The sequence below is a fragment of the Mustela erminea genome, chromosome 13 (genome assembly GCF_009829155.1).
Source record: "Mustela erminea isolate mMusErm1 chromosome 13, mMusErm1.Pri, whole genome shotgun sequence".
In the NCBI taxonomy this organism is placed as follows: Eukaryota; Metazoa; Chordata; class Mammalia; order Carnivora; family Mustelidae; genus Mustela; species Mustela erminea.
Window position 1 is genome coordinate 30,729,901 of NC_045626.1, and position 21,984 is coordinate 30,751,884.

Consider the following 21,984-nt stretch of genomic DNA (forward strand, 5'->3'; position numbering starts at 1 on the left):
GTGAAGCACAGAGTATTCTTGGGAGAGCTTGCGTTAAGGAACACATGTAGACAGGGAGGCTGAAAACTGCTTCCCACATGGAGGATCCTGGAGGTATAGGGCTGGCCAGGGGAGCCCAGGATGGCAGGGGGAGGCCAGCAGGATGCGGTGGAGCAGTGTTGGACTTGACCTGTGCCTGTAAGTTTCCTGCAGACCAAGTATATGGCACAGAAGATTCACAGCCGAGCTGGAGGCAACGTGATGAGATCCTGCCCAAGAGGGCTGGGATGCCTCTGGACTGACCTCAGAGAATGGGAGCTGGAAAGGGGTTGCTAGGAGTCATTTGGAGAATGTGGCCCCCACATCAGGAAAACACACTGCGGAAATCCTCATGATGGAGGTGGGTGGCGGTGCTGGGCAGCAGCTGGACACCTGCTACAGGGAAGGCGTGGGTCCTATCCTACAATCCATTAATCCTGTGAATCACTGCCTCCCCTACCCTTGCAACATCTGATGCCTGACCTCAGCTCTCCTACACCACCCCCAAGCCAAGCCCTGAAGGAAAATGAAGCCGGAAGAGGAAACATGGAAACAAAATGAAGAAACAGATCACACTGGTCCCCCGCCCTCCTCCCCCACAACCGTCCCTAAGCCACCAGGTCAACCTGTTCTGAGAGAAAAGAAGCTTTAAATTAGACAAGATCTTGAAGTTTTAAAAACAAGAAAATTTGGCTTCCAAATACCTGAAAGGGACTCTACATTGTCAACAATAAGGGAAAGGAATGGCATTGCTTTGGAACCGCCCTTGATGCCATCAAGAGGCAAGGAAGGGGGCGCCTGGGTGGCTCAGTGGGTTAAGGCCTCTGCCTTGGGCTCAGGTCATGATCCAGGGTCCTGGGATCGAGCTCTGCATCAGGCTCTCTGCTCAGCAGGGAGCCTGCTTCCCTTCCTCTCTCTCTGCCTGCCTCTCTGCCTACTTGTGATCTCTCTCTGTCAAATATATAAATAAAATCTTAAAAAAAAAAAAAAGAGGCAAGAAAGGGAAGTGAGATAAAGCATGCTGAAGGATATAAGCCATTCCTGTTTATACTCTCCAAAGTTCAGCCCAAGTAATAACTCCATTTTATTTCTTACATATGTACGTGTGCACGTGCATGTATGTAGGGACAAATGTGTATGTGTCTATAAACGAAATGTATATAAATAAGTACATATGCACACAGACATCCTTTTAGTCTGTAGCTTTTCGTAGAAAAGGGCACATTTGTTCATTTGTAGGGCCCTAGCCCGTAGCACAGCACTTACGGCAAGATGGAGATGAAGGGGCGCTAGGGGAAGAAGGACACGTGCTGTCGGACGCACCCCCAAAATGTCAGGCTGCCCGACACAGCATCTGGGTCCCGCTTCACTCTCTCTTTCTGCAAGAGTCCCTTCTGATCAGCGCTGCGACTCCAGGTGGAATCCTAAGAGGGCCTGCGGTCATTACAGAGACCTCTTCCATCCTTCCAACTCTACTTGTCTTCTAAAGGCCCACTGTGATGGGGCGATAAATCCCACGGCCAGGCTCATATACTCCCCCGTCATTCACCCCCTTGTCGGAGGGTTTCTGCCTGTCGGCTGTGTCCAAATGACAAACGCATTCAATATGAAAACGGAACCGCCCAAGCCCTCTTTTACAAAAACGACTTCTCTCACAATCAGGCTTGTGTGAGGTCTCAGCAGGAAATGAAATTTCTGTGGGAGAACCTGAAGAGAAAGTGGGCGGAGAGGAGGCTGCAGCTCCGGAGTATATTTCCCAGGGAACTACTTAAAGGTGTTGTTCTAGTGACCCATTGTCGTGCCACAAACTACCCCAAAAGGTAGTGGTTTAGAAATATATACATGTATTTTTGTGTGAAATTTAAGTACATGACTGGACAATATTAGGAAGAGGTAGACATATATAAAAGCAAGTATCGCTCTCTCTTGGTTGGATTTAATTATTCAAATCCAGAAAGATAAGGGTATTCGTGCCTAATAAATTGTCAGAACCTCAAAAAAAATCCCAATTATTTTATTTGCCTCACAATTTTGTGGGTCAAAAATTTAGAAAAGGCTGGAATGAGGAGTGGAAATCTGAACCATGCAGCATCAGCTGGGGCAGCTGAGGAAGGACGAGTCACATCCCACGGGGCATCTGCCCTCACGACACTGAAGACTGGCCGCGTGCCTGCCAGCTGATTCTGGCTGACGACTGGGAGCCCTGTCGTCTCTCCATTGCTCAGTTTCTCACAGCAGGTGGCCAGGCTCCCCAGAAAGCATCCCCAGAGCAAGGGTATCCAAGGGCTCAGGCAGATGCTACAAGGGTTTTTATGACTGATCTCAGGAGTCTCAGAACATTGCTTCTGCCACATTCTTTTGGTCAAGCAAATACTAGAAGAGCAAGATCAGAGTCCATCTCTCAATGAGAAGAATAACAATCTGTGGCCATTTTTTTAAAGATATATTTACTTTGAAAGAAAGAGTTCAGTGGAGAGGGGTAGAGAGAGCCTCAGGCAGACTCTGTGCTGAGTTCAGAGCCAGATGCAGGGCTTGATCTCAAGACCCTGAGATCACCACCTGCGCCCAATGCTTGACCAACAGTGCTACCCAGGCGCCCCTCTGCCATTTTAAATCCCCAAAGGGATGATGAGATGCGTTCCACTGGAAGGGAGGGTGACTCCCTCTTCAGTTACTTCTTTCTTCACCTCCTCTTTATAGAAACGGGGCACAGCATGGATATGACAGCAAGAGAAAAGCTGGGTCTTCCTTAGACCCAGAGTCAACTAACTGTTCTCACCTTAAGCAAAAGTTATGCAAGCTCTTCCTGCACATCAGAAAAGGTGCTGTTTCCCCAGGTTTCGGTGAGGTTAGAAGCCACATGCTTGCAGAGCCTGCGAGCCGAAACTCGCCTCCCAGTTTGTTTGGTATAACCACTGCTTTAACAGACATTTACACACATTTATATTAAAGCATATATTTGCTTAACTGACACACTTAAAAACTGGACGATGCCACATACCATTCAGAAACGGCAAACAGGACGCGCATTCCAGCACGGCCAAAACCATTCAGAACCGAGGGTCAGTTCTGCAGAGCAGCAGCCCCTCTCTGGTGCCTGCATCACTGGGGCACAGCCCACACCGGGGCCAGAGGGCATCGGGTCTGCTTCTCCACCACGTGGGGTGATGGTTAAGAGCACACCCATGCTGGCTTTGGGAGGCAAGTACGCAAGTCCCGGCTCTGCCACTTTTAAGCTGTGTGACCTTAGGGAAGTTGCTGGACTTCTGGCTGCCTTAGTTTCACTGTCTGTCTTATAGAGATGATGACCTGCCTCCCAAGCTTTGGTGAGGCCTGAATGAATTTACATGTACTGTATTAATAATTGATATAATGTAATAATTAATATATTAATAATATATGTAGAACAGTGCTTAGCCTGTATTATTATCACTTTCACAGTATGATAATCACAGTAAGAATCAAATGAAAGGATTAATGTAAAATTACTTTGAAAATGTGTAGGCATATACACATACCAGATTATTATATTTTTACTACATGCAGCACAGAGTTTTTTTTTTTTTCAAGTTGTTTTGTCTTTTGTTTTAATTCAGGTATAATTAACATGCAGTGTTCTATTAATTTCAGGTTGACAATGCTATACAGGTCTCAGTGCTCATCAAGATAAGTGTCTCTTAATTCCCTTTGTCAGTTTCACCCATTCACTCACCCCTCACTTGCCTCTGGCATCCGCCGGCTTGTTCTCTGTATTAGAATTCTGGTTTTTTGTTTATTTTTTGTCTCCTTTTTCCATTGTTGCTCATTTGTCTTACTTCTTAAATTCCATACGCGTGAACTCAAAAGGGCTAAAATCAAAAAACACAAGAAATACTAAGTGTTGACAATGCTGTGGAGAAAAAGGAACCCTCAGGCAATGTTGACAGGAATGCAAACTGGTGCAGCCACTGTGGACAACAGTAATGGAGGTTCCTCAAAAAATTAAAAATAGAGGAACTCCTGGGTGGCTCAGTCAGTTAAGTATCTGACTCCTGGTTTGGGCTCAAGTCATGATGTCAGGGTTGTGAGACTGAGCCCCACGTAGGGCTCTGAGCTGGGTATGGAGCCTGCTTAGGATTCTCTCTCTAGGGACTCCTGAGGGGCACATTCAGTTAAGCGTGGAACTCTTGGTTTCAGCTTAGGTCCTGATGTCATCAATCTTGAAACCGGAGCTTGGGAGCTTCGGGAAGGGCTCTAACTCAGCGCGGAGTCTGCTTGAGCATCTTTCCTCAGCCCCTCCCCCACTCACTCGCTCACTCCCTCTCCTCTCTCTCTTTCTCTCTCAAATAAATAAATCTACAACAAATCTACAAAAATTCTCTCTCTCCCTTTCCCTCTGCCTCTCTCTACCTCCCCCTCTAAAAAACAAAAACAAAAACAAAAAACAAAAAACAAAAACAAAAACCAATTACAATATGGTACAGTAATTCCACTACTGAGAATTCATTCCTTGGTTAGTAGTTCTATTTTTAGAAAGCTCTTCCTTATTAAGCCTCCGTGAAAGCTGTCATAACACCTTTCCATAGAACCAAATTTCCTTGCTCCTATGAACTTCTGTAGAACTTATTTTCTGTACTTTTCCTCTGGCATCAACTTCCTTATTTCTTCCACCATACATCATCCGTCAGACACGGTGCAGGGAACCAAAACGACCACAGTGAACAGCACCCAATTCCCACGTGAGAGCAGCTCCCAGATGAGTGCACCTGTCTACAAGGTTGGGGGATGCTCTATGCAGTAACTATTTCTCTCTTTTCTGCATGAAAGTAACACCACCCTGATTTCTCTCAGGGTTACTATTTATTAAGTGCTTCCACAGACCTTATAGCAATTGATTCTCAGAAGAACTCCGTGGAATAAACACTATTGTTCCAATTTTAGAGCAGAAAACTGAAGTTTGTGCTGTGCTCTCTCCACACCATCCCCTGACCCACTCCATGGCCTGGCACAGGGTTGGCCCCAGAGCACAGTGGAAAAAACAGATCAGTAAATGAATAAACCACACCAGAGCCAGTGAGGAGCTGGAGTAGTCCTGGCCAACACTGTTTCCAAAGCTGAGCCGCTAATTCAGTCCAAAAGCAATGTAGCCCGTTAGAAAACAACCCATCTAGTTAGGAACAGTCTGAGAACAGAGGGCTCTGGGAGGCGCATCTCCAAGAAAACAGAGATCATGAAATGTCTGGTATGTTTAACTCTATAAAAGCCTTTAAAAAAGTCACTGGATTTAGGGGAAAAATTAGCAACAGACATAAGGAAAAAAAAATGACTACATTTTAAAATGAGGCAGTTATAAATCTGGACAAAACAAAAACATATATGAGAAAGAAAACATAATTTATGTATAATCCTTGGCTCAGAGGTAAATGACACGAAGCATGTGTGTGACTGTATTGGGAGATCAGGAGGAGCAGAAGACAGTGGCAGCACTGCTAACTCTTTGTCTGCCAGGACAAAGCAGGGACAGAAAACCAAGGGTGCTTTGCCAGGGACAGGAGGGAATGGGGAATGGAGAACCTCTGTTTCACGGGTACCAAGCTTCCCTTTTACATGACGAGAAGAGTTCCAAAGATGGGTTGCACAAAACATGCTTGTACTTAAGGCCACACTTGAACTGAACGCCTACAAATTTGACCTTAGGGGTACTTAACCACGATTAAAGAGTGTTTTTAAAATAAAGCAACAAACAAAGATATCACAATCCGAAATGTGATGGGGTGATAACCAGACAATATTCCAATACTTCCCAACCAGCCTGGCATGGCTGTGGGATAGTCAGAAGGGACACGTACGGTTAAACTGTGAAAAAGTCAGCCACCAACTGCAGGCTTACTCCACATTATTCAAATCCAAGCTTTGACCTTTTATATCTATAGGACGGCTTCATGCTATGAGTACACAGTGTAATTCTGGAGGAACCGAGCCAACAGCAGAAGTCAAGAGACCCGGCACATGATAAAGCAGAAAGATCAGTGAACCTACAACCAGAAGGCGCCCGTCTAAGCTTTGTTTCCTCCCTGCTTAGCTGAGTCACTAACCTTCAGCCGATCTGTAAACTGTAAAGCGATCTTTACCTACAGTGCCAGCAACATAATAGGAATTCAAGAAATATTTGTTGAATAAATCATCAGAAAGAAAGCTTTAAAAGGAGCATAAATATGAAAGAATACTGTGGCCGTGTGTGGTGATGGGTGCTGACTAGATCTGTGGTGATGATTCCACAAATTATACAAACATCAAATCATTATGCTGTGCTTCCGAAACCAAGACAACATTGTATCCAATTATGGCCCAAGGGAAAAAAAATGTAAAGCAATGACCATCCCCACCCCCCTCCCAAAACACAGAAAAGAAATCTGACCACTGATATTCTTCCCAGCCTACTCCAACTTGTTCAAACCCGATAAGCCCTCCTTAATTACCAAATTATTGAACAGAGGTGGGATCAACACTCTAGGATTTTCCTCAATCAGCTCTCCATGCGAGTCACCCACTGAATTCACTCTCTCATGAAATAAAAAATAGAAATTGTACAAACAAGAAGGTGGGCACTAAATCTTGAGTCCCCTAAAGCATAAATCAGAAAAATAATACTGCCTAGAAGAGTTAGCTTCAGTGGGATACAGAGTGGGAAGGAACTGCATAGGATGATGACATTTTTAAAGGGAGGTCTTCAAAATGGAGAGCTAAGGGCAACAAACAAAGACCTTCTGAAATTCACTCCTGTATCAAAGGAAAGCCCCAAGGACAGACCGTCTTGGGGGTTCCTTTGGCTTTCTCGTTCTGCAGCCTCCTCCCAGAATTAGGAACTGGAAAGACATTTACACTGGTAAGTCCAGACTCTTGGATTTAGTGATTCTGGCATTAACTACTTGAATGAGCCCAATGCAGCCCTTTTGATCTTTTTGAACATCAGCAGCTGCATCCCTTAAGACAATGGGATGGTTAAGATGGCATCTCACGCCCCTTTAATTCTAAGGTTCTTTGAATCTGTCTGTTCCCCTGTCGTATCCAAGAGTTTCACTATGAGCCAAACTTGGTGACAGCCACTTCTAAGAAACCGCTGGGTAGAAAGGAGAACAAAGTGGAAGTGAGGCCATTTGGCTCAGTATTTTCTCCTGTTCTCAGGCATGGGGAGGGGCTGCCACTGACAATCTTAGGGTTCATGAATAGTGCTCAGTGACTATCCACACACTTCTGGGGTCAAAGATGTGCCTGGAAGACTGACATCCAATAAAAGGCAAAGGGGAAAGACAACCTAACCTCCACCAATGAGGAAATGGGAAAAAGGAGGGTTTGAAGAATTAAACAGGTTGCAAGAGCTCCAGCAGATGTGGAGTGTTTAAAAGACCCAAATCACTCATTCATCTCTTCATTCATTCTTCCAGCAGATAACTATTTCGTCCCTTCCAAGTAAAAGTAATTAAAACAATGTTGAAAAATACCTTTCTATCTGAATGATGCTTTGTAATTTTAAATGAAGTCTTGTTTTGTAGTTTCACCTGATTATCTTAACAATCTTTTTGGGATATAAATGGCAGGTTAGCATTGTTCCTGCTTAAGAAGAGAACAAAACTTAGAGAGGTCAAGTGAGTTTAGTGAGTATCACAGAGATAATTCACTGAAAGATCAGAGTTTAAATTCAGCTTTTCTTATTCTTGCTTTTAGGTTCCTCCTCTAACACACAGACATGATCATGTGTTCCAACAAGTTTTACTCTTGGCCTATCAAGTGGATGGCCTTGGGTCTCACCATGTTAAAGCCCTTCTTTTCCTTTATTTGGTTACTTGAGAACAACAACAACAACAACAAAAACTGGAGATAGAAGACATGTAAGAGTGAAAATATTATCCAACAGGAAATAAAAATGTACATTTTCTTTCCAAGAGGTAACGGACTTGTATTCTTGGACCATAGATGGGCTCCCAGCTCTGACACTAGCTCTGTTTTAGCTTCTCTGGACCTCAGGCTTACACCTCCCAAACCGGTGATCACATTTTCCCAACCCAATATAGAGACTAGTTTCTAGTACTGAATCAGGTAGAATATGTAGAAGTCCCTTGAAAAAAAGAAATGAAGCCATAAATGTGTGGTGTGGTTATTATGGTTGCTAAATGAGAAGATATAATAACCGAAGTTGGCTTGACTTCAGGCTTGGAGATCAAGCAAATCCAGAGGAGAGGAATTTGGATGCAACTCCTATCCAAAGGAGCAAATTCCATAAGCAGCTCAATGCCTGGAAAATAAGGAACAGTTGGTCTCACAGCCTGGCGAGGCAGGAGAGTTGGCACGTACCCCCGTATCATTGTGCTCTGCTGGTGAATCAAGTGTGCCTCGCCAGGGGCTGGACATTAGCCTCCTTCTGGCCGGAGAGAAGCAAGGGAGGTTGTGACCACCTGTTCTGCTCAGGATGACACTGTACCTCTTGCACATCTTGCTGCAAAGGCAAAAGGAGTCCAGGCCAGGTCCTAGGCAAAAATCACAAAGCAGGAATCTCCTGCCGTCATTCTCCCCCATTTCTTCTTCAACATCCTTGTTTCCTCACTTCACAGTCCCCTAGAAGTGCCCAGTGGACCCTAATAGCTCACGCCCCCGGCTCTAGGGGCCTGGGGAGCCAGCATTCTGTGCTGCAGATATTTCGGTTCCCTACCCCCAAATTCACTGAAACTGCACTGCTCCTTCCTTGTCCTGCTCTCAGCAAGCTGCCAGCTAGAAATCAGAGCTAATGAGTAGCTCACACTGAAAAGCTTCTAAAAGATGACCAAATGTAAAAGTAACTCTTCTCAGGATCACTAGTATAATAATAAGCTTTTGAATAATTTTTCCCAAGAGAAAGAATTCATGAATATCAAATGGATTATCTCCAGGAAAATCAGCGGCATCACAGGGCTGACATCTTGAGGCTAAGGCTTGAGGAGTAAGGGGAGGATTCTGCTTACTCTCCTCTAAAAAGCTTGCATTTCAGGTCCTGATAGAGTTCTCCTAAAAAAAAATAGAATCATTAAACAAAAGCCAAAAAACAAATATGAAGCCTATTTGACAAAATAAAAGCTTTCATCAGTTTAAAATGCAGGCATGTAGAGATTATATTTCTCTTTTTTTTAATTAAAAAAAAAAAACAGACATTGAATTGGCTCTGGAAACATCAGATGGATAGTGCAATGTTAGTAAGTCAAGTGGTTTGCTGTCTGATGTCTGCCGAGGGCTCAGAGTGACACACGCCCAACTCTGGTTGCGCACCTTGATTCAGCTCGTTTTAACAAATTCTTCGCTCTTCAACACATTAAGATCTGAGGTCACTAGGGGTTTCACTAGCCGTTGGGAATACCAGTATCCTCTAGAAGACACCTGAGGGTCTGAAACCTGCCTACCTGCTCCCTACGAGCACTTGTTCTGTATCCTCTCTATAGAGTGACCCATACTGGAGAGAGACCCAAAGACACAGTCTGTAGCAGGCATGTGTTTCTTTCAAACACCGGACATCCTTCCCTCCGTGAACCACTTCCTCTCCATCCCATATGGTTCTAGTCTGCATCAGTCAGATCCTCCAAGAAGTAGACACCAGGTCTGGATGAGTAAGCAGGAGACTTTTAGGAGGAAACTCCAGTGAAGGATTGAGAGAGAAGAAATACATAGTGAGAATCTTCATTTTAGACCCTGATGGAGGTTTGGCATCTATAAGAGAAGAAAGGGAAGGAATAATTGGGTGGAAAGGGCCTCAGTCTACAGGGCAGTTCTGAGAGTCTCAGTTAGACCAATGGTGGGGGTGGGGGAGTGCCCAGAACTCACAGAGCCCATTAGAGGAATCAATCCATCCCCCTCACTGGGCTCAGTCATTGGCTGGGAGCAGCCCAGTGAAAATGTGGCCTGGCCTGAATGAGGCAGCAAATCCAAAGAAGCAGCAGCTGCAGGCACTCAGTCAGCTATGCTCCCTGCAGCAGGTGCTCTAGACGGGAGATCCATCTAGAACATCTCCATCTGGTGAGCTGTCAATCATACCACCCAACACAGCGAGAGAGGGACAGAGCAGCCAAGTAAGACCCCTTAGAGTCCATCTCTGGAGCTGATACACAGATATTAGAAGGAAGCAACTCCTGTTCCCACTGAGGAATCCACGGGGCCACCAACTTTTCTTGGCAAATACTGGAAGCCAAATTGCAGACCGGAGAAAGTAAGACCAAATCACAGATGAAAACAAATTCAAATTGGGAAGCTCAGAGTCATTAAATATCTTCTTTTCACTTTTTTCCCATTCTAGTTTGAGTTGTATTTCTGCTGTAGTAATAATAGTTATTTGCCTAATACTGGCATGTTTTCCCTGTCGTTATCATCATAGATCAGATCTTGAAAGGCCCTTGAGTCACCTAGCCCTTACTATACATTATAATAATTTATGGAATTTTGTTTTGTTTTTAAAGATTATTTATTTATTTATTTATTTGACAGACGGAGATCAGGAGTAGGCAGAGAGTCAGGCAGAGAGAGGGGGAAGCAGGCTCCCCGCTGAGCAGAGAGCTCAATATGGGGCTCCATCCCAGGACCCAGAGACCATGACTGGAGCCGAAGGCAGAGGCTTAACCCACTGAGCCACCCAGGCGCCCCTGGAATTTTGTTTTGATACCTACATTGGACCCCACACTAGTCCAATTTAAATCAGAATCTCTACAGGTAGAGCCCACCTATCAGTTTTGTTGTTGTTGTTGTTGTTGTTTTTAATTTCTTTCCAGCATAACAGAATTCATTGTTTTTGCACTACACGCAGTGCGCCATGTAATATGAGCCCTCCTTACTACCCTCCACCTGGCTCCCCCAACCTCCCACCCCCTCCCCTTCAAAACCCTCAGATTGTTTTTCTTTTTTTTTTTTTTAATATTTTATTTATTTATTTGACAGAGAGAGAGAGATCACGAGTAAGCAGAGAGGCAGGCAGAGAGAGAGAGAAGAGGAAGCAGGCTCCCCACTGAGCAGAGAACCCAATGTGGGGTTCGATCCCAGGACCCTGAGATCATGACCCGAGCCGAAGGCAGAGGCTTAACCCACTGAGCCACCCAGGCGCCCCTCAGATTGTTTTTCAGAGTCCGTAGTCTCTCATGGTTCACCTCCCTTTCCAATTTCCCTTAACTCCTCAAGTGATTCTGATGTCTACCTAAGGTTCAGAACTACTGGTCTTATCAAACCCTCATTCTGAGAATGTGAAAACTGAGGTTCAAACAGAGAAAGTGATTGGTTCCAAATCCACAAGTTCTTGGAGACAGAGCCAGGAGTTAAACACAAATTGCCTTATTTGTAATCTGATTTTTTTAAAAACATGGTATGTCATCTTACCTTTGTTCTTTAAGAAGTCTATGTTACTCTGTCTCTCCTAGTGCTTAGAGTTATTTATTTAAGTATCAAAACAGGAAGAAGTTACCCTTCTCTGAAACAAGACCCAACTACTAAATAAAGAGTGCATTACTCCATCATCACAAGTCACTCTCTCACAGCGCCATCCTCCCCTTCACAGCCTTCAGATACCCAACACTGGAGGAGAGAATAGGAATTCTAGGAGGAGCCACGCCATCATAGAGAGAAGCACGGAACAGGAGAAGATTGTTGGTTTTCACAGTGGCTGTACTCACACACAACGGTCATTTGTTCTATAGCCTGACGTAAAGATGCATCCCCTTCACTCTTGGGAAATAATGATTCCTACCACTCAAAACCCAATTAACATGTAACATGACTCAGGTTTTTGTCTTCTGAAAAGCCACCCTATTTCTGAGTCCTCTAGCTACAGGCATTTCAACATCATTATTATAAACACATTATTATTTAAAATGTCAGTAGAAGGAAGAATGCAAATTTGCAGTTGTCACTGCAACTAAGCAAAATGAATTTAAAAAAAAAGCATGAGTTAATGATGACCACGTCTGGATGATGGGGTTTTTGGGATCTAACACAACATGGCAGGGGCCAAAGTAAAGGAGACCGTAACCAAAAGTCTAGGCAAGCTGAAGGATGAGATAATAGTCCATAGTCCGAGGACAGTTACCAAGTCCAAGGCAAAGGTGAATGGATATAGGGGGAAGACCCACAAGGCCTAGGGAGATCAGGAACATATCACATCCCTGGAAAAGGGATTTATGTTGTTGTTGTTGTTTTTAATATGATATATTTCTTTTTGGCTTTATTATTTTTAAAGATTTTATTTATTTATTTGTCAGAGAAAGAGCACAAGCAAGGGGAGCAGTAGGCAGAGGGAGAAGCAGGCTCCCTACTGAGCAAGGAGCGCAATGTGGGACTCTATACCAGGACCCTGGGATCACGACCTGAGCCCAAGGCAGACACCTAACTGACTGAGCCACCCAGGCACCCCAGGGGATTGATATGTTAAGGGAAAATGGTTTCAGTTGCCAATGCAATAACAATTGTACCAAAAGTTTTTTTTTTCTTCAAGGACAGAGTAGAAGCACTGTATGTTATGACTTAGTACCAAGAACTCCTGATTCTGTCACTAATCAGTTTTGTGACTTTAAAGATGGCATTTCCCCATTCTGGGCCACACTGAAGCAACAGTTTTCAGTACACAGTAGACTGTAAGATAAAGCAGTGAACTAGATCAGTCAGCAAATATTTTTTGATACTTGTTTGCATGCTAGCCATAGGACTTTCAGTTCCCTGTTCTCATGGGTAATGGCTTTTAAGCATTTTGATATGACCCACTGTAAGAAATATACAAATATATTTTAAATCATATACCTGTATGTGTGCATAAAAATAAAAATTCCATGAAAATTCTACTAATCTTATTATATGCAGTACACTTTGCTGTACTGCTATGTTCTAATTTTTAAAAACGCTGTCATTAAATTGATTTCATGCCTGACTAAAGGGTTATGACCAGTGGTTTGCAAAACATCATTCTAGAGGACAGTCTCTAAGATTTCTTACAGCCTTTTAAATCAATGATTCCATCACTCATCTCTCATCTCTTTAAGCTTCTCCAAGCAAGTGACCATTTATTTAATTTGTGTTTAAAGCTGGGCCCTTTATAATCATGTGGACAGTCAAAGTGACCTTCTAGATCCAGAAAATATCCACATATGGAGTGATTTTGGCTAGAGCACATAATATTATTTCTAACATGCCCTATCTACTGACTTTCATGAGTTTCCTGATGTTGAGTAGCTGTGAAATGCTCTTTTATCCCGTCAAATTTCATGATCTTTTATTATTATTATTATTATTATTATTATTAGAGAAAATTCACATTCTCCCAACATCTCAGCTTTACAGAAAAAAGAAATACTGCCCATGGCAGAAGGTAAATTCAAAAACAACAGTATCAACCAGTATTTCCAGGAGAATGCCTTTCTTCCCTTGTCATTTTGACCCAACAGAGCTGGGTTACCTAAGAACACAGTGCTTGCAGCAACAGGAAAGGTACTTTTGAAACAGAGCTGTGCAACAGGATGAAAAAAAAAATTTACTTTCTGATAAAGAAACTGTGCTTTTCTTGTTTTACAAAGAACAAGTTGGGCCAAAGATGATCCTCCAATCTGGTGTTTGGTCAATTGCTTGTTAGTTCCCCAAAGAAGGGAATTTCTAAGAACTGGAGAATAAAAGGAATTTTTCGAATGTGTGTTATTAAGAATGTGACACACTCACGTCCAAGAGCCCCTGACAGTCTCTGTTCTTTAATTGGGCAGTGTGGTCTGATGGAAATACCATGGAATCAGAGACGGAAGATAAGAATTTGAGTCTGGCTTCTCTTACGAGTAGGTTGATACAAATAACGACTAACCGCCTTTATTCTTCCCACTGAGAAATCTACAAAAGATGGGGTATTGTATAATATAAGAAAATAAATAGGTAGATCAAAGAGTTTTTGTAAGACTTGCGTAACAACTGTGACATCTCTTGCACCTGGGAACTCCACAAATGTCAGCTCCTTCTCATTCCGCGTGTCAAACAGGTGCTCTGCCAACTAACAGAGAAGCCGGAGGTCAATGGGGGCTGGGGGAGGGCGGTGAGGTGGAACCATTATACTGAAGGCTTGGGACAATCCGGGTAGATGGCCAGGATTTCTAGAATCCAAGGAGAGGGGACTCTGGCAATCATCTCACTATGGATACAGCGAAAAATCATTCCGCTGAAGTCATCAATAATGATTTGAATCCTACATCCTGTGCTTTCTAACTCAGATCTTGGCCAGATTCCATCCCATGCGAATCTCATCCTTTCATGTATTTAAAAAAAAAAAAAAAGTTAATGTTGCCTGTCCTACCCATATAACCTCCTTGCTTTTGTTAAAAGAGGTGGTTCTGATAAGAGAATTTTATAAACTGTGTTGTGTCTTAGAATTCAAATTAATAATATTCTTTCCCCCAAACCAGCATCGAGGACCTGGGCTGGAGTCTTCGGACATAACTGCCGGTAACCTGGCTGCTTTTCTCCAACTGCCTACAAGAAGGTCAACGGGAGGCGAGAGCTAGGTGAGGTTTCACCAACAGTTGTGGATAAGCAGGTTCTTGAGAGATAAAAAGTAGCTCACTATTTCAAGCCGGCAGTAGGGTTGGGGGAAACATGGCTGGAGGCAAGACTTAGGAGATGATTCCCGAAGAAGAATAACCTGAGCGGAAGTCTGTGGTTAGTTCAGCTGAATCAAATATACAAGCTTCACACTGGGAAACCAAGATGAATGTGCCATAGGTTCTCCCCGCTAGAAAGACAAGGTCAAGGTACATCCCACGCGAGAGGCATGCCTGGGATGCCACAGGTGAGTCAATCAATGCATAAAAATGCAGCCAGGTGACCCAGAGAAGTAGATCACCTCTCAGAACAGGAAACCAGCCTGTATGAGCACACGAGGACATATGAAAGTGTGTAGCATGCAGGGAAGGAAAATGGCCAGTTTGGGGGAGAACAAAGAAGCCAACCTATCTGGTCTGTGTTTGTGATGACAGAACATAAACATGGCTTGCACACAGCTTTCAGGAGACAGCTAATGAGTCTTGATCCTGTCAGTGGTGGGGCACACAACAGTCTTTCTGAGCAGACAGATGATAGTATCAGGGGGAATATTTCCAGCAGCAGTGACCTGGACATATTAAGGTGGAGAACTAGAGCCAGAGAAGACCGGTTGCAAAGTAAAGGCTGAAAAAATAAACCAGGCCTGGTGATAGCCCAGACCAAAATAGTGGCAGGGGAAATGAAGAGCTTGGACAAATTTTTCTCATCTGTCAGGTGGAGGTAGAGTTCTTTCATAGTATCAGTTGACGATATTAACGTGGATTTCTTTCATTTTAAAATTCTGATGCCAGGATATTTTCTGCTGGTTATTCCTCAGCATATATTTAAAAAGATCAACAGCCAAACCATTAACGCTGCAAGCCCAGCCCTGAATGGGACCAATGAGGAGCCTGAGGCCAGTAAACAGAGAGGACTGTCTTAAATCAGCCAGTCTTGGGGACCAGTAAAGGGGAACAGCTCCATTTCTGCAACTCCAGCGTACCTCTTGTCACACTCACATTTCTCTCTAGGAAAGATCCATCATTTTCTCGAGAGACCAATGTACACAGGGAGGGTTGCAGCGGTGGAGGAGGGTGGAAGATGCTCTCGGCTCTGGATTCTCCCGGTTACTCCAAGTGAGAGGCGGGAACTTCCCACCCTTCAGGCCCTGCAGTCGCAGATCACACGTTTACCATCGAATAGTTAATTCTGAGAAGCAGCCCTGATGCCTGAGGGTGGAAATACAAAGATAAACACAATCCGAGGCCTGTGAGTGTCTACAAGGAGTCCTTACGAAGATGAGCAGCACTTTGCTAACTCCAACAGCCAATGGGATCTGGAATTCCTTCTGTACGGTTGGGTCCGGAACGATCAATGCATTCACTAGGGCCGACACATAGATTTGAATCTCAGTCTCCCTTGGATGATACCCCCTCAAGCCTGCCTTACCAATCCCCCTCACTGGAACCGAGGCTATGCCCCCGAAATCTTTAGCTCCTGACCGGGATCTGCCCTGCAAGCAAATGGGCACCCTGCCATGGGTCTGACTTTGAGCATTCCTACTGCACAAAGACACCCCCTGCTATTTCACCTGTATTGCAATCTCTTGGCTTGTATGGGAATTAAATCTCAATTTGCCATGCACGTGTATCCAAACATTTTTCACTACAGATGCCTCCTTTGGGGTCAACGTGGCCAGTTTGGTCAGTCCTCATATTGCCTGACCCAAGGTACCCAAAGTTACTCCTCTTCACATGCTCCCTACTGCAAACCCAGATACGTGTCAGAGCAGAACCCTGTGGGGCAGGACAAAAGCAACAGGTAGGGAAGACAGCATTTCCCAGAATCCCAGAATAAAACGGGGCTTTCCCTAAATACTGTCAGCAAAGTACCAAGAAGTAGAAAAAAAGAAAGGGTAGGCACTACGCAATGCATTGACCCTCCCTGAGACTAGTGAAACCCAGATATATGGCTGTTTGGACATGGCTTCATTCTTAATCCAGGCTCAGCTGACCCAATTAAACTGTGTAGGTTATTTACATGGAAGGGCTGGGCTGTGGTAGGGATTCTTCACCTACAGCTCCCAGGTTTATGTGTGTTCCAACCGTTCATTACAGTTCTCCAAACACGATGAAAAGTAAAGCAGAAATAAACCAGCCAGAACCATCAAAGGGGGCCCCCCTCCCTCCGCTAATGAGCCACCACAGCCAAACAAATGATGCTTTCTGATAATGCACATATATTGCCGTAGCCATGGAAACATACTTAGCAACAAAGAAACCTTGACCTTTTCCCATCTGTTTAGAATCTTCACAATGACACATTAATTTCAACATATGAAAACAAAAAAAAGAAGGGCACAAATGTTACATTTTCTGTAATTCCCAGGCAGCACCTCGCCAGTGTGGATACATCTCATAGATGAGGAAGGGATGTCGCTGTTAGTTCTAGCCCAACACCCCGAGGTGGGACCCAGGTGACATTTTACTGGCATTAAGCAAAATGACTCAAAAATGCTCTGCAGCTTACTGAGAGATTCCTGGAAAGGCTCCAAAATTGGGCCAGAGATGGACAGCTATGACAGCCAACACTAGCCAGTGTAAATATTCCCAAGAGACAATAATGGAGATCTCCAGAATCTAATATTCTGTGAACACTACAGCTCTCTTTCCATGCAAGCTATCGTTAGCAGCCTAAGGCTGAAGACAATTGAGACAGATTCAGTTCAATTCTATCCAATCCAATAAACATTTCAGGAGACTGTCTCTATTTTCATTGACGGATAAGAATTGGATATAGAAGAAGTATACAACACAGGTTCTTCCTCTAAAATAGTACACTTTTTGTAAATAAAGAGATTTTAACTCACTTGAATCGATTACAAAAACTCTGTGAAAGGCAAGATGGATGCTGCGGAAAGAGTAAGCGAAGGTTCCTGTACGAAGTGTCGCCTGAGCTAAACTTGAAGATATCAGAACATTTTTCAATAAGGTAACTGTCATATGAGTAGAGAGATGAGTCAAAGATGTATTTAACTCTTTAATAAAAGGACCAGCAGGATGGCAAAGCCAATTGGAAGGAGGTGAGAAACTGATATATGTCAGTGGAAAAAAGAAGATTGCAAACTTCGATTGAAAACCGGTTAATGTCCTACAGGACAATAAAACCATAGCCTCTGGAGGGATATTTTCCACCTAATAAAAATCATTTGCAACACATAAATCTTCCACAATTTAGAATCCAGTTTCAGAGAATCTAAGCCTTAATCAAATAATAAATAATAAACCAAACAAAGTCACTTTCCTCCAGTGTGTGAGATGACCCTTGGGTGAATTTGTTACAAAATGCTCGAGGATGACACTGAAAGGGGCATGCCAGATACCGGCTGCCTGATTTCCAAGTGCTGGATAATCTTCCTTAACAAAGACAGAATATAAGTAGAGAGCAACAGTGGAAAGGAACATCTTTAAAACTAAAGGAAGAATTGGGATGACAGGGTCATTATTCAACTCTCCACTCAAGTGCATTGTTACAAGAAAAACATCACTCTCAGCTATGGACTGAATAAGAGCAAACAGAATTCTGAGAAATATAAGATTGAGCAGATAATCTTTACAGGATTAGAAAAATGTTGAGAATCCTTTTTTTTTTTTTCCATTTTCTAAAAATCCTTGTGGGTAGGTTACAAACAGACTAATTAGAATTACTAACAATTAGTAATTCTAATTCTAATTCTAATTCTCTCTTCTGAGAATTACTGACCTCCTAGGGGAAAAAAACAAACAAACAAACAAACCAAGAGCTACATACAAAAAGGATTTTGACTTGGTGCTGTTTCCCTTAGAGAAATATGAAATACTCAACACCTGCTATTTTTTCAAGATTTTATTTATTTATTTGAGAGAGAGTAGGGGGAGGGGCAGAGGGAGAGAAACTCAAGCAGACTCCATGTTGAACATGGAGCATCGAATTGACGACCCTGAGATCACAACCTGAGCCAAAATCAAGATTCGGACACTTAACCAACTGAACCACCCAGGTGCCCCAACACTTGCTCCTTTTAATTAAGAGCTAATACTAATACACTCAATATAAACAATGTGTGCTGAAAATACATATCGTCCTTCAATTTCATGTTTATGCAATGTGGATGGGAAGAAAGCGGGGGGATAGATAGGAAAAGGCAGAGAAAAGGAAAAGCAGAAAAGAGATCCATGAGCCAACTGTCAGACGGGAATAGAACAGACAAGGAAGGAGGCTGGTTGGAATAGGGGACGCGAACAGTAGAGAGAGGGAGAATCCGGAGAAGTCACAAATAAGGAGGAACAGATGGAGAAGAAGACATTTAAAAGGAGGTGAGGTTAAAAGAGCAAAGTGGGAAGGGGCAAGCAAAGAGAGGGCGGTTCGGGAGAACAGTAAACAAAGGCAAGTTGAAATTTCCACTTGCCCTCTGATGTCAGAAGCAGGGATCCCTTGACTGACCATTACTCAAGGTCCTTTAGTCACTCTTTGCCTTAACCCCCGAGTGGGGAAACTGCACTCTATTCCACAGGAGAACATCACACTGCCTGGATGAACTCAAGCTGGAGTCCGAGACTGATTCCCGGAAGTAAAAGGTTTCTGCTCCCAGTGAAACTGAGCAGCTCCCAGGAAGCGACCCATGTCCATGGTCCCGCAGGGCTGTCACCTGACTCTGTGACCTAAGCAAGACCCGGGGCCCTGGCCATCTTCTCATGTGGCAATAGGAACAGGGACTGTATATTGCAAGGACATAATCAAGTTCGAGTGAAACAACAGAAGAGAACACGTGGCTGGCGGCGGGGGGCGGGGGGGTGGGGGGTGCTCCAGTCCCCAGGCATGACGGCCCCTGTCTGGACAGAGTGGGCCAGGGACCATGCTTTCAGGGGACAGGACACACACGATGATTCCACAGCCACCTCTGTGCTCATGCTTCTCTGACTAAACCTTCTTCCACTTTACCCTGGGCTCCAGACACAACCGACCCTGCCTTTAAGTGGTTAATACAAGTTAGAGACTGGCTACTTGGAAGTTTTCTGCTTTTAATTTCTGTTTAATGACATATTGGCTGGGGCGCTATCACATCGTCTTACTTAACAGCCTTTCCTGGACAATAAACTGTGCTTGGCACCCACCTCGGCCCACAAACCCCACAATTAAGTGATCGTCAGTCCTCACAAGCCTGACAGAAACAGGAGTCTGAGGCGGGCTGGGAGGAACCCAGATTTATTAAAGTAATAAATAACCTGGAAGCCCCCACCAAGCCGCTGACTCCCCCTTATTTACTTCCTTTTTGCGGCTTCTGAGATGGGGAGACGGGGGTACTTAATTGCTTGGAAAGAAAGTTGCCTAAAAGCTGTGTAGCGCTCTCATCCCAGAAACAATAAAATAAAACTGGGAGGCTTTCGGGCTACAGCTTAATAACGGCTCTGCTGCTGGCTGGGCTGGGCTTCTTGGCAAGCACTCACTCATTCCATGTTTCTAGAAGAGCAACACTCACTCCTGCCCATAAATGCGCTCACTGAGGCAGACGGCCACCGTGCCAGCCAGGGGAAGGGCCTCCAAGATGAGGTCCTTATTCACCTTGTCATTTGTTCCAACCCCTTTATTTTGTTGTTAATGACAAGGTATATTTTTGGTTTGGGGTTTTGGGGGAGGGGTATTTTGTTCGTTTGTTTTTATTTTTGTTTTTCTCAAAAAATCATTTGGCAAATGAGATCTTAGATGTAGAAATTCCTGGTTGTTATCTTGTACTTCGTATTTTTAAATGTCATTCTTTCCCTCAGATGTTCTATCTCATTTGATCACAAATTTTAAAATTATCATCACAAAATGTAGGCTCCTGGCCAGAACTCATCTTTGTAGGATATTCTTGTATCCACAACTTTATAACATTATATATTTCTCCTTTTTAAATTCAATTTAGTTAACATGGGGTGCATTATTAGTTTCGGGGGTAGAATTCTGTGATTCATCAGTTGCATGTTCATACCCAGGGCTCATTACATAGAGCATTACATAAAAGTCTTAAGTAAACAAAGCAGTTTTCTAGAAAGTCAAAATAATATCATACATATATAGTTGTCTATCTATATATCTATATCTACACACACACACACACACACACACACACACACACTGCTCTTTATTTTATACAGAATTCTCACAAATGTATTTGCATATTTTCTGAGTCCCCAATCTAGAAAGTAATAATCCTTCCCACAGGCACATTCTTAGAGACAAATCACTCCTCTTGCTACCTTCCTTGTCCAAATTAACTTTGTGAAATTTACATAATGTAAAATTTACCACTTAAAGTGAACAATTCAGTGGTATCTAGCATATTCACAATGCTGTATAATCATAACCTCTGTCTTCTTCCAAAACATTTTCATTGCCCCCAATTTTGACAGTAAGAACCTCGACTCAGTGACATGTGTATCAACCACAAACACGGCCTGAGCCTCCAGCATGTCAGTAACACTGAATCAGGCACACAGGGAGTCAATGATTAAATCTCACGGCCAATATAAATCTAGTAAAAGAACTCGAAGAAGCAATCTCAAGAATGTTCTTCTCTGGAATATTACCAAAGGAAATATCAAACTTTTGAATCCTTGAGCCCAAAGAACCATAAATTGATCCTAAGATCATTTCATTATTTAGAATTTTTCTTTGCTGTTTCCTCTTTTCCAAACCATTTGCTCTGACGGCATTACACCCGGCCAGGACAGAATGTCAAGTGTGGCGGCTGCTGTGGACATTAGGAAACTTCTCAAACACCAGGGATCTGGAATCAAAGCGGGTTTAATTAGTAGTTTTCCTCATGTCCTGCCAAAGTTTTTTTCTTTTTTTTTAATCTATTAAACAGAGACATCTAATTATAACCTGTAATTCTTTTCTTTTGGGATGTTTTACTTTCATCTTTGGCCCTCTCATACAGTTGATATAAATTATCAGGTATCGTGTCTTTTAACACCAGCCAAGTCTATAGATGTTGCCCATGAGAAGGAGGTCCCAACTGCATATACTTGTACAAAAAAGTCTAGAAAGGCCCCACTCCACAGTTGTGTCTATAAGGAACCACCCAATGCAACTATCTGAGTTAAGATTACATAGGACAGGTGGTTGCAGTATACTGAGGGGTTAAAACTGGAAGGGGATATGAAATGTTGCAGTGGAGAAGAGGTTTCCTCTTATTGTATAAGCCTTGTTCATAATTTATATTTCAGAGATAGGAGGGAGACGTCCACATCTGGCTTCTGCATCATAATATGAATTATATGAATCAGAAAGTTCTTTGACTTCTTACAAGTTATTTCAGGGCTACTGCAAAAGGAGTCCTCATTTGAGGATCAGAAAATAGCAGCTCATTTTTAAGGAAGGACTAGAAGTATGAAAACACACGCAGACACCCTTGAC

The 21,984-nt window shown here is 43.3% G+C and overlaps 1 long non-coding RNA gene across 1 annotated transcript in view; it reads right to left on the reverse strand.

Moving 5' to 3' along the window:
- LOC116572425 overlaps positions 1 to 21,984 on the reverse strand; it is a 174,344-nt gene that overhangs the window by 143,805 nt on the left and 8,555 nt on the right. Inside the window, exon 2 of the long non-coding RNA XR_004278313.1 lies at positions 3,731 to 3,866. This is a non-coding gene — a long non-coding RNA (uncharacterized LOC116572425). The remainder of the gene's footprint in view (positions 1 to 3,730; positions 3,867 to 21,984) is intronic.